At 45.5% G+C, this 8,150-nt stretch overlaps 1 pseudogene; it reads right to left on the bottom strand.

Moving 5' to 3' along the window:
• Positions 1–553: 553 nt before the first annotated feature.
• On the bottom strand, positions 554–1,061 carry LOC132476963 (cyclin-dependent kinase 11A-like; annotated as a pseudogene).
• Positions 1,062–8,150: the final 7,089 nt, after the last annotated feature.

The following is an 8,150-nucleotide window of genomic DNA, read 5'->3' as shown; positions in this document are numbered from 1 at the left end:
TGGCCAGGCACTGGTGTCTTCCGACGGCCCTGCAGGCACGTGGGTGCTGGGCAGCTCCTGTCTGAGCTCAGTGGGCGCCTAGGTTGGGAGTCGCAGGAGGTCTCCTTGGGTCCCGGTGGTGCTCTGCGGGTGCCCTCACCCACCCCACGCCTTCCTCCCTTTCTTCACTTTCCCCAGCCCTCAGTCAAACGGTGACTCCGGAACAACTACAATACGGTTTTCTTTCCCTCCCTCTTCACCTCCACTCATTTCGGGTCCAGACGGGTCCCGGAGTTGCCCCCTGCACCCTCCACCCCCCACGGGACCCCCTCTTCCTCCTCAGAACCTGAGCTGGATTCCACTGACAGGGCCTCAGCTCAGCCGGTTTTCCTTTCAACATAGCTGATCCCTTGTAAGGCAGACAGCAGGTCTCTCTCCCCCATTTTCTCTTCTACTGGCTTCACGCGGGGCCCCCGCTCACATGGCGGTGTCCAGTGGCGTGCCTTCACTTACGTCACGGTCCTCTCTCAAGGTCCAGCCATGGATGTGCAGCCTCGCGCTCCCTACACTCTGGCTACTTCGACTTCTCCCTCATCTGCTTCCTCTCTAACTGCTCAAGGTGGTCCCTCCTCTCCTGGAATGTTCTCTTGCCATCTCCCTCCTCCTTTGTCTTTCTCATTCCAGCAGGCTTTATCCTGTTCTCCTCAGTTTTCTTTCACTCCAGCCAGCTTCCCGCCTTCTGCTGAATGACTACGATGCCTACATTTCTCTTTTCCTCTTTCCTGTGATGAGCCTTTTCTTCCTGAAACACTTTCTAGGGTGGTTTGATAGCCAAAGAATCATCGTCCTCTCCTCTACCTTCCACGGAATCCTCTCTTGTGTAGGGCGGGATCCTCTTCACTCTGCCCCTGAGGTGGTGCCTCAACTTCCCTTCCTCAAAGGAATCACACTTTGCATCTGGGTCATCAGAATTTTTTTAAGGGTTTTATCTCTGCTTTCTCCTCTTGTTCCTTCCATGGTTCCTTTGCCTGAAGACTTTCATCTAAAGTTTTCACTTTCCAAGAGTTCTTTGCATCGTCCATTTGAGTTAAAACACCCTATGCTGCCATCACTGGTCTCAGTACCTGAGACCAGAACCTGGTCACTTCCTGTGTTAGCACAGACTGATTTTTTTAAACCAACCTAAGTTATTGATTTAAGCCATCTCCTGCCATAAACAAAAGGAGGGAAAATCAGTATGCTGGTAGGAAGGGAAGGAGACGTGGAGGGGAGAAGCTGGAGGAGGAAGAAGAGGAGATGGAGGGTGGGGAGATGGGAGGGGGGAAATGGAGGAGCCAGGGGAAGACCCAGAAGTAGCATCGGGCCCCAGCTCTGCCATCCCTGTGACTATAGGTGAGACACTTCTCTCTGTGTCTACTTTTCCATTTGCATGCCTGCCTCATAATTGCACAAGGTTGTAGTAAGGCCAACCAGCATGATAGATGGGAGAGAACACTGGAAAAGTTCAAAGGCCTGACACAGAGGTGGAAAGGGCCATGTTCTAGCTTCCTTGTGGAGACCTCTCCATTGGATCCTCCACACACCGCAAGCCCAAGTGGGTATGTTTGTGGTTATCCTGTGTGTGCCTTCTCTCACATCCTCACCTACAAAGAGGTAATTTCAGAGGAAGCAACTGAAATCCACCCATCACCAAGCAACTCATATGCTATGATTTCCCCCCAGCCTACTGCCATTCCTGTGCTACGAGAATAGCCTTGGCCAGACCAGAGGGATGTACAAAGCATTTGTCACTGAGGTCCACTGAATTCTATTAGCAATTTTCTCCTTTGTTAGTAATTTCACATTGCATATTAGCATTCATTTTCATTTCATATTAGTATTCATCACAAAAGGTTAATCCCATTAGCACTTTTTACATTGTGTTAGAGAAAACAAATAATCGCTTTGTACCAATGTGTCACTGCAACAAGAATGGCCTTGTTCATCTGCTGCTTTTCTATTTACTCCAGATCTGCCTCACCTCTCTCAGCAGAATTACCTACTAATAGAGAACACTCATGGATTTAGAGTCTATGAGCCATGTGAGCTATTCCAGAGCTGGGATTTGCGCTTCCAAAACTTCCCACTCATTTATCCATGCATTCATTTAATACTTATTGAGCTTATACCTGTACCAGGTATTGTGTTAAATGCTGGAGATGGAGTGGCTAGTAAGACTCTATGAAAAAAAGACAAATAAAAATTTTCCTCAGGTTACAGTAATATATAAACAAATTGCAAGGGAATATTTAAGCAAATTTTTAAAAGCACTTTGTACCTGGTTGAACCTATAAGAAATAATCCTGCATTTTCATTATATTTCATAGTCCAAGATTGCCTTTATTCCTGCTTTGTTTCTGAACAAGTAAGGTGTTTTGAGCATTTTGAGGTTTGCAAATGTGGAAATTTAGAGAATGAACACAAAATTTAAATAGCTTTTAGTTCTTTAAAACAATGAGTCTACTTTCTTATATTTTCAGATTTTCTCTAAGTAAAATTGACCACTCCTCACTTATTAGGTTCGGATACTGAAATTATTGCAATTTCTGGTTAAATGCCTCATTTACCAAAGGAATGGTTATTAGAAACCTTATGTGGGTATGTCACCTGCAGGTCCCAATGGCTACGCAGATGAAATGTAAAGATGGGGGAAAGAGACTTTGTCAACTGTAAAGCTTGCTACAAATGTGTAGAGCTGTGATTACAAATCAAGTTGATGTCTTGTGCCAGGGAAAAACAGGATGAAGACCAAGAGTTCTTAAATACTCTCGTGCAGAAGAAATCTTCAGCTGTCTGGTGAAGCCTATGAACCCCATCTCAGAAAAATTAGGTTTTTAGATGTATAAAGTGAAGTACACAGTGATTCAAAAGAAACATTATATTGAACTACAGTCACCACAATATTTTTGAAAATTATGATAAACCAATATATGAGGTTCTTTTAAAAAAAATTAATGGAAAACTTAATCCAGTTGAATGACTAGCTGCTCCAGTAATGACTGGTACTCTTGAAGAGCTTAGTAAAGAAATCACTCATTACTTAAACACAGATCAAGGTAAAGAGAGGCCTGGTCCATAGAGGTGATGATGATGAGGATGAGGATGAGGATGATGATGAGGAGGAGGATGAGGATGATGACGATGACAACAATAACTCTATGACCTTTTGGACCCCAGTTCTTCACCCCTTTCTTTTTTTTTTTTTTTTTTTGCGGTATGCGGGCCTCTCACTGTTGTGGCTTCTCCCGCTGTGGAGCACAGGCTCTGGACGTGCAGGCTCAGCGGCCATGGCTCACGGGCCCAGCCGCTCCGTGGCTTCCCAGACCAGGGCTCGAACCCATGTCCCCTGCATCGGCAGGCGGACTCTCAACCACTGCGCCACCAGGGAAGCCCTTCACCCCTTTCTGTATCCACATACTTGCCATAAAACCTTGCAATTCATCCTACGAAAGGGAGGGTGTATTTCCTACTCTGACTTTGGGCTCAACCATGCAACTTGCTTTGGTCAATGGGATATTAGTAGACATGAAACAGGAGGGATTTGAAATGTGCTTGTGTGGTTGGGCAGACCCTCTATAACTCTACCATCACCATGAGAAGAGCTTTCCCTGGGTATTTGCCTCCCCCTCAGCCTGGGCACCAGAATAAACACATGAGGATCAGAGCCACCCTATCCTGAAGTGAAATAGATGCTTATTATTGTATGCCATTGAGATTTTGCAGATGTTTGTTATGCAGCAATAGCTGACTAATACGTGGTGGTGAGGGCAGTGATGATAGTAATAAACATATTTACTTCTATTTATAGAGGGTATGAGGGCCCTGGGTAGTGACATCCGAGTTCCTTCAAATCCAGGCTCTGCAACTTACTATGTGATTAGGGCATTCCACCTCTCTTAATCTCAGTGTCCTCATCTGTAACATAAGAATCATATTTATCTTACAGTGTAGTTATGAAGAATAAATGGGGTGATGCCTATTAGGTGCCTGGTACAGAGTAAGCACTCAACAAAATAAGAAGAAAGGGAGGAAAGGAAGAAGGAAGGAAGGAGAGGGAGGGAGGAAGGAAAGAAAGGAAGGAATGGATGAAGCGAGGGAAGGAGGGGAGAGAGGAAGGAAGGAAAGTTCATGAAAACAGAAAGTTCACGTGGAAATGTGGGCAAAGATTCACAGGTCACACTTCACCTGCCTCGGAATTCTTTCCACCCAGCCTGGACTCTGAGAAGCATGCTGTGCCATCCTCCCTGGGCCTCCCAAGGCAGACAGCATTTCCAGGAGTACCATGCCTGGTGTTTAATGCTCTCACAAGGCTTCCTTTTAAACGGGTTGCCACAGGAATAGAGCTCCTGTACTGGCAAAAGACTGGCAGAAGGAATGAGGAGGTAGGGGAAAAATCCACCCTCATGTATTCTCACTAGGAAATTATCCCTAGCCTTTGATATATTAAAATTGAAGAGCCGGTAAATGCCGGTTGTCATAGCAACGTCTTGCATGCTGCCCCGCGCTTGGTGGTGTAAGTTCACTTTCCTTTGGGTGTTGCAGCCTAATTAACTGTTATTTTTGTCAGTGTGGAGGAAGAGCCCACACTTGGGGGGTTTGGCGGTGATCGCAGTCCCTGTGGATTAAGTTAATTTTCATAGGCTACAAAGAGAGAAATGGCTGAGCCCCAGTCATATTTATAGTCTCAGGAAAGTTGCCAGTGTTTAAGTAAGAGTCAGAGAAAATATTCGTGTACACCCCAACTTCTCTCTTTGGCAATTTCAGTTTCTCTAGCAATCACAAAACTTATTTGAGATGGAGAGGGGTTAATCGGCAGCAGTTAAGCCACACCAAGGATCAGTCCTTTGTTCCTGGCTCCAGCTGACTTTGCACCCCTGGCCCCCTACCGCCCCACCAGGCACACATACACTCATGTGCCTGGCCTCATTGGAATGTCTAGCTTTGCACCGTCATCCTGTGCAGTTAGTACCATGCACTAACAGTGTGCAAGCAAAGCTAGCAGGGACATGTGAAAATCACTTAATGTATATCTCTATCTCCACACCCAACTATGTCTCAGTTATGCTGGCCAACTTGATGGATCCAGCCAATTCCCTAGAGATCTCCAGGAAACAATTCCATGTTGCCACAAGCCTGAACGTCAGAAAGCTGTCTTGTCGCAATTCAAACCAATTTGTTTTCAGTTTGGATTCTTAGATGAGCTGGAGATGACCTGTTATAATATGAATTGCTCAACTCATCTCTTTCTTGATTTTTTTTTCTGCTTCCTGCCACATGTTTTTATAAATTTATTTATTTATGTATTTATTTTTGGCTCTGTTGGGTCCTTGTTGCTGCACGCGGGCTTTCTTTTAGTTGTGGTGAGCGAGGGCTACTCTTCATTGTGGTGCATGGGCTTCTCATTGCAGTGGCTTCTCTTGTTGCTGAGCAGGGGCTCTAGGCATGCAGGCTTCAGTAGTTATGGCACGCGGGCTCAGTAGTTATGGCTCTTGGGCTGTAGAGTGCAGGCTTCAGTAGTTGTGGCGCATGGACTTAGTTGCTCTGTGGCATGTGGGATCTTCCAAGACAAGGGCTCGAACCTGTGACCCTTGAATTGGCAGGCGGATTCTTAACCATTGCACCACCAGGGAAGCCCTGCCATGTGTTTTTAAAAACTGGAGACTCCCTCCTTTTCAGGAAAGAGGAAAACAAATTTTGCACTGCTAAGAATGCGGGTTCCAGTCTTAGGAGAAATAAGCTCTTCCTGAGGGGCCGGGGGTGGGGAGCGATTGGTAATATAGCATATGCTTTGAGGGCTAAAGAACATAGAAGACATGGGTGGAAATTGAAGTTAATCTGGGAAGAGGGGAAAAGTAGAAGAAACCCTGGATTGGGGCCCTAGACGCATTGAATCTAATCCCCAAAATCTGTTTTAGGAGTTGTAGTGGGCATTCTTTCTGACCACACTGCTCCTTTGCATATCCTTTTTTTGTTGGGAGATTTCTCCACTTTATGGTATAAGCTTAAAACTTTCTTTCCCGGCAACTTTTGCAGCAATGATACAGGCCTGTGGCATAGACTCCTCCAATCAGCCATACCTGTGCAAGACTTTGAAGAGGAAGCTGGTTGTCCCCAAGGATCCACTTTGGGGAGAAGAGCAGCAGGAATGTTCAGCTTCCAGAGGCCAGAAAGACAGAGATTCTTGCAATAGCATCCCTTGCCCGGTGCCAACCGTTGGACCAGGGTGTCTGGGTCAGGGTAAGCCCCTTGGTCATTGCCCTTGCACAAGGCTGTGGTGCCGTTTCAGCGATGCTTCTGAATATGGCCTCTAAGCCAGGTTCTTTGGAGATTCCTTGAGTGTGCGTGACAAATATTATTTAATGAAATCTTTGTGTGTGCGTGTGCGTGTGCATGCATGCATATGTATTTGTTCAACAAAGCTGATTGGGGCTTAGAAGTAGAATGAGGCTGGTTCAAGGAATTCTTTGAAACAGGTCCCAGTTCTTATCCAGGAGACTGCACTTGGGATTATCTATCATAACCAGCAGAGTCACTGTGATCTCAAACTAATAGGTAAGTTGGATTTGGTAAAGACTCAGTTTTTGGAGATAAGAATTTTCTGGCATTCAAGGAACTGGAGTTTGGTCCTGAGCTGGGTTCAATCATATACTCTGTTCTAGACCTGAAGACTTGGCTGACTGGGCCTGAGCCTTTCCCAGGCTCTTGGCACAAGAGTCTGGATCTGTCAGCTCCAGGGCAGATCTTGTCGAGGTGGCAGACATGGGAGGACGGAGCTCACTCAGATGTGGATGCTTTGCCAGCACTCTGTTGCTGATGAGTTACACCTGTGTAGACATCTTCCAGCTTCAGAGGAGAGCCGCTCATGTGCACAGACATCACATGGGCAGAGATGGAGCACATCCCTTTTTGCTTTCCTCCAACTGAGATCAAAGATGCAGAGATGACTTGGTACATTGGAAAGGAGATGTTGGGTGCTCTTAAAGGATCAGTAACATTGGGCAAGGTGATGGCCCAAGGTGGCGATAGGCTCAGTGGTGACCTGCCAAGGAAAGAGGTAATGAAGTCCTTGTCTCATTAAACTACCCAGTGATTTTCGTTGCTGTCAGCTAAGAAGCCTAACTGACCAGAAGGGCTTGGCTGCCTGTGTTTGTAAATAAAGTTTTATTGGAACACGTGCTCATTTCTTTACATTTTGTCTGTAACTACTTTTACACTGCAGTGGCAGAGTTGAGTAGTTGCAACACAGACTGGCCCACAAAGCCTCAAATATGTACTCTCTGGCTCTTTACGAAAAAGTTCGTTGACCCTTGGTCTAGGGCATTACTACTCAAAGTGTGGTCTGGGAAATATCAGCATCTGGGAGCATATTAGAAATGCAAATGGCCAGGACCCACCCCAGACCTACTGGATCAGAACCTCCAGGTATGGGGCCTATGAATTTGTGTTCTAACAAGCTCTCATGCATGCTTACATTTAAGAAGTGCTGTTCTAGAAAGCTCATCCTCCATATTGCACAGAAATCTGTCAACTCATATATACACTACCAAATGTAAAATAGATACCTAGTGGGAAGCAGCTGCATAGCATAGGGAGATCAGCTTGGTGCTTTGTGACCACCTAGAGGGGTGGGATAGGGAGGCTGGGAGGGAGGTGCAATAGGGAGGGGATATGAGGATATATGTATGTGTATAGCTGATTCACTTTGTTATACAGCAGAACCTAACACAAACTGTAAAGCAGTTATACTCCAATAAAGATGTTTAAAAAAAAAAGAAATAGGGTAGAGGGAACAAGTTGAAAACAAGAGCAAGAAGAGGCATTTTCATCCAAATATATTGCTAATCATATTAAAAGCAAGCAATCTAAACAATCCAATCAAAATAAGGAGATTTTCAATCTGGATACTGAAAGCTAAGGAACATTGGATTGATTTGGTAGCAGGATGAGGGAAAGATGAACCTGTGTTGTAGGACTAGAAACCTGGATGAAAAGGTCCATGGGAAGAACAAGAAGAGAACTCACAGATTGACCAGCAAAGCTGCAACACACAAATGTTCTCTATGTCCAGGACTCTGGGTGACCTCAGTGTCCATGGAGCCTGACGGAAAGACACAGAAAGTGCAGAAAAATCT

Source organism: Mesoplodon densirostris, chromosome 16 (assembly GCF_025265405.1).
Source record: "Mesoplodon densirostris isolate mMesDen1 chromosome 16, mMesDen1 primary haplotype, whole genome shotgun sequence".
In the NCBI taxonomy this organism is placed as follows: domain Eukaryota; kingdom Metazoa; phylum Chordata; class Mammalia; order Artiodactyla; family Ziphiidae; genus Mesoplodon; species Mesoplodon densirostris.
Note: the sequence above shows the minus strand (reverse complement) of the source record. Positions and strands in the feature narration are given on the sequence as shown.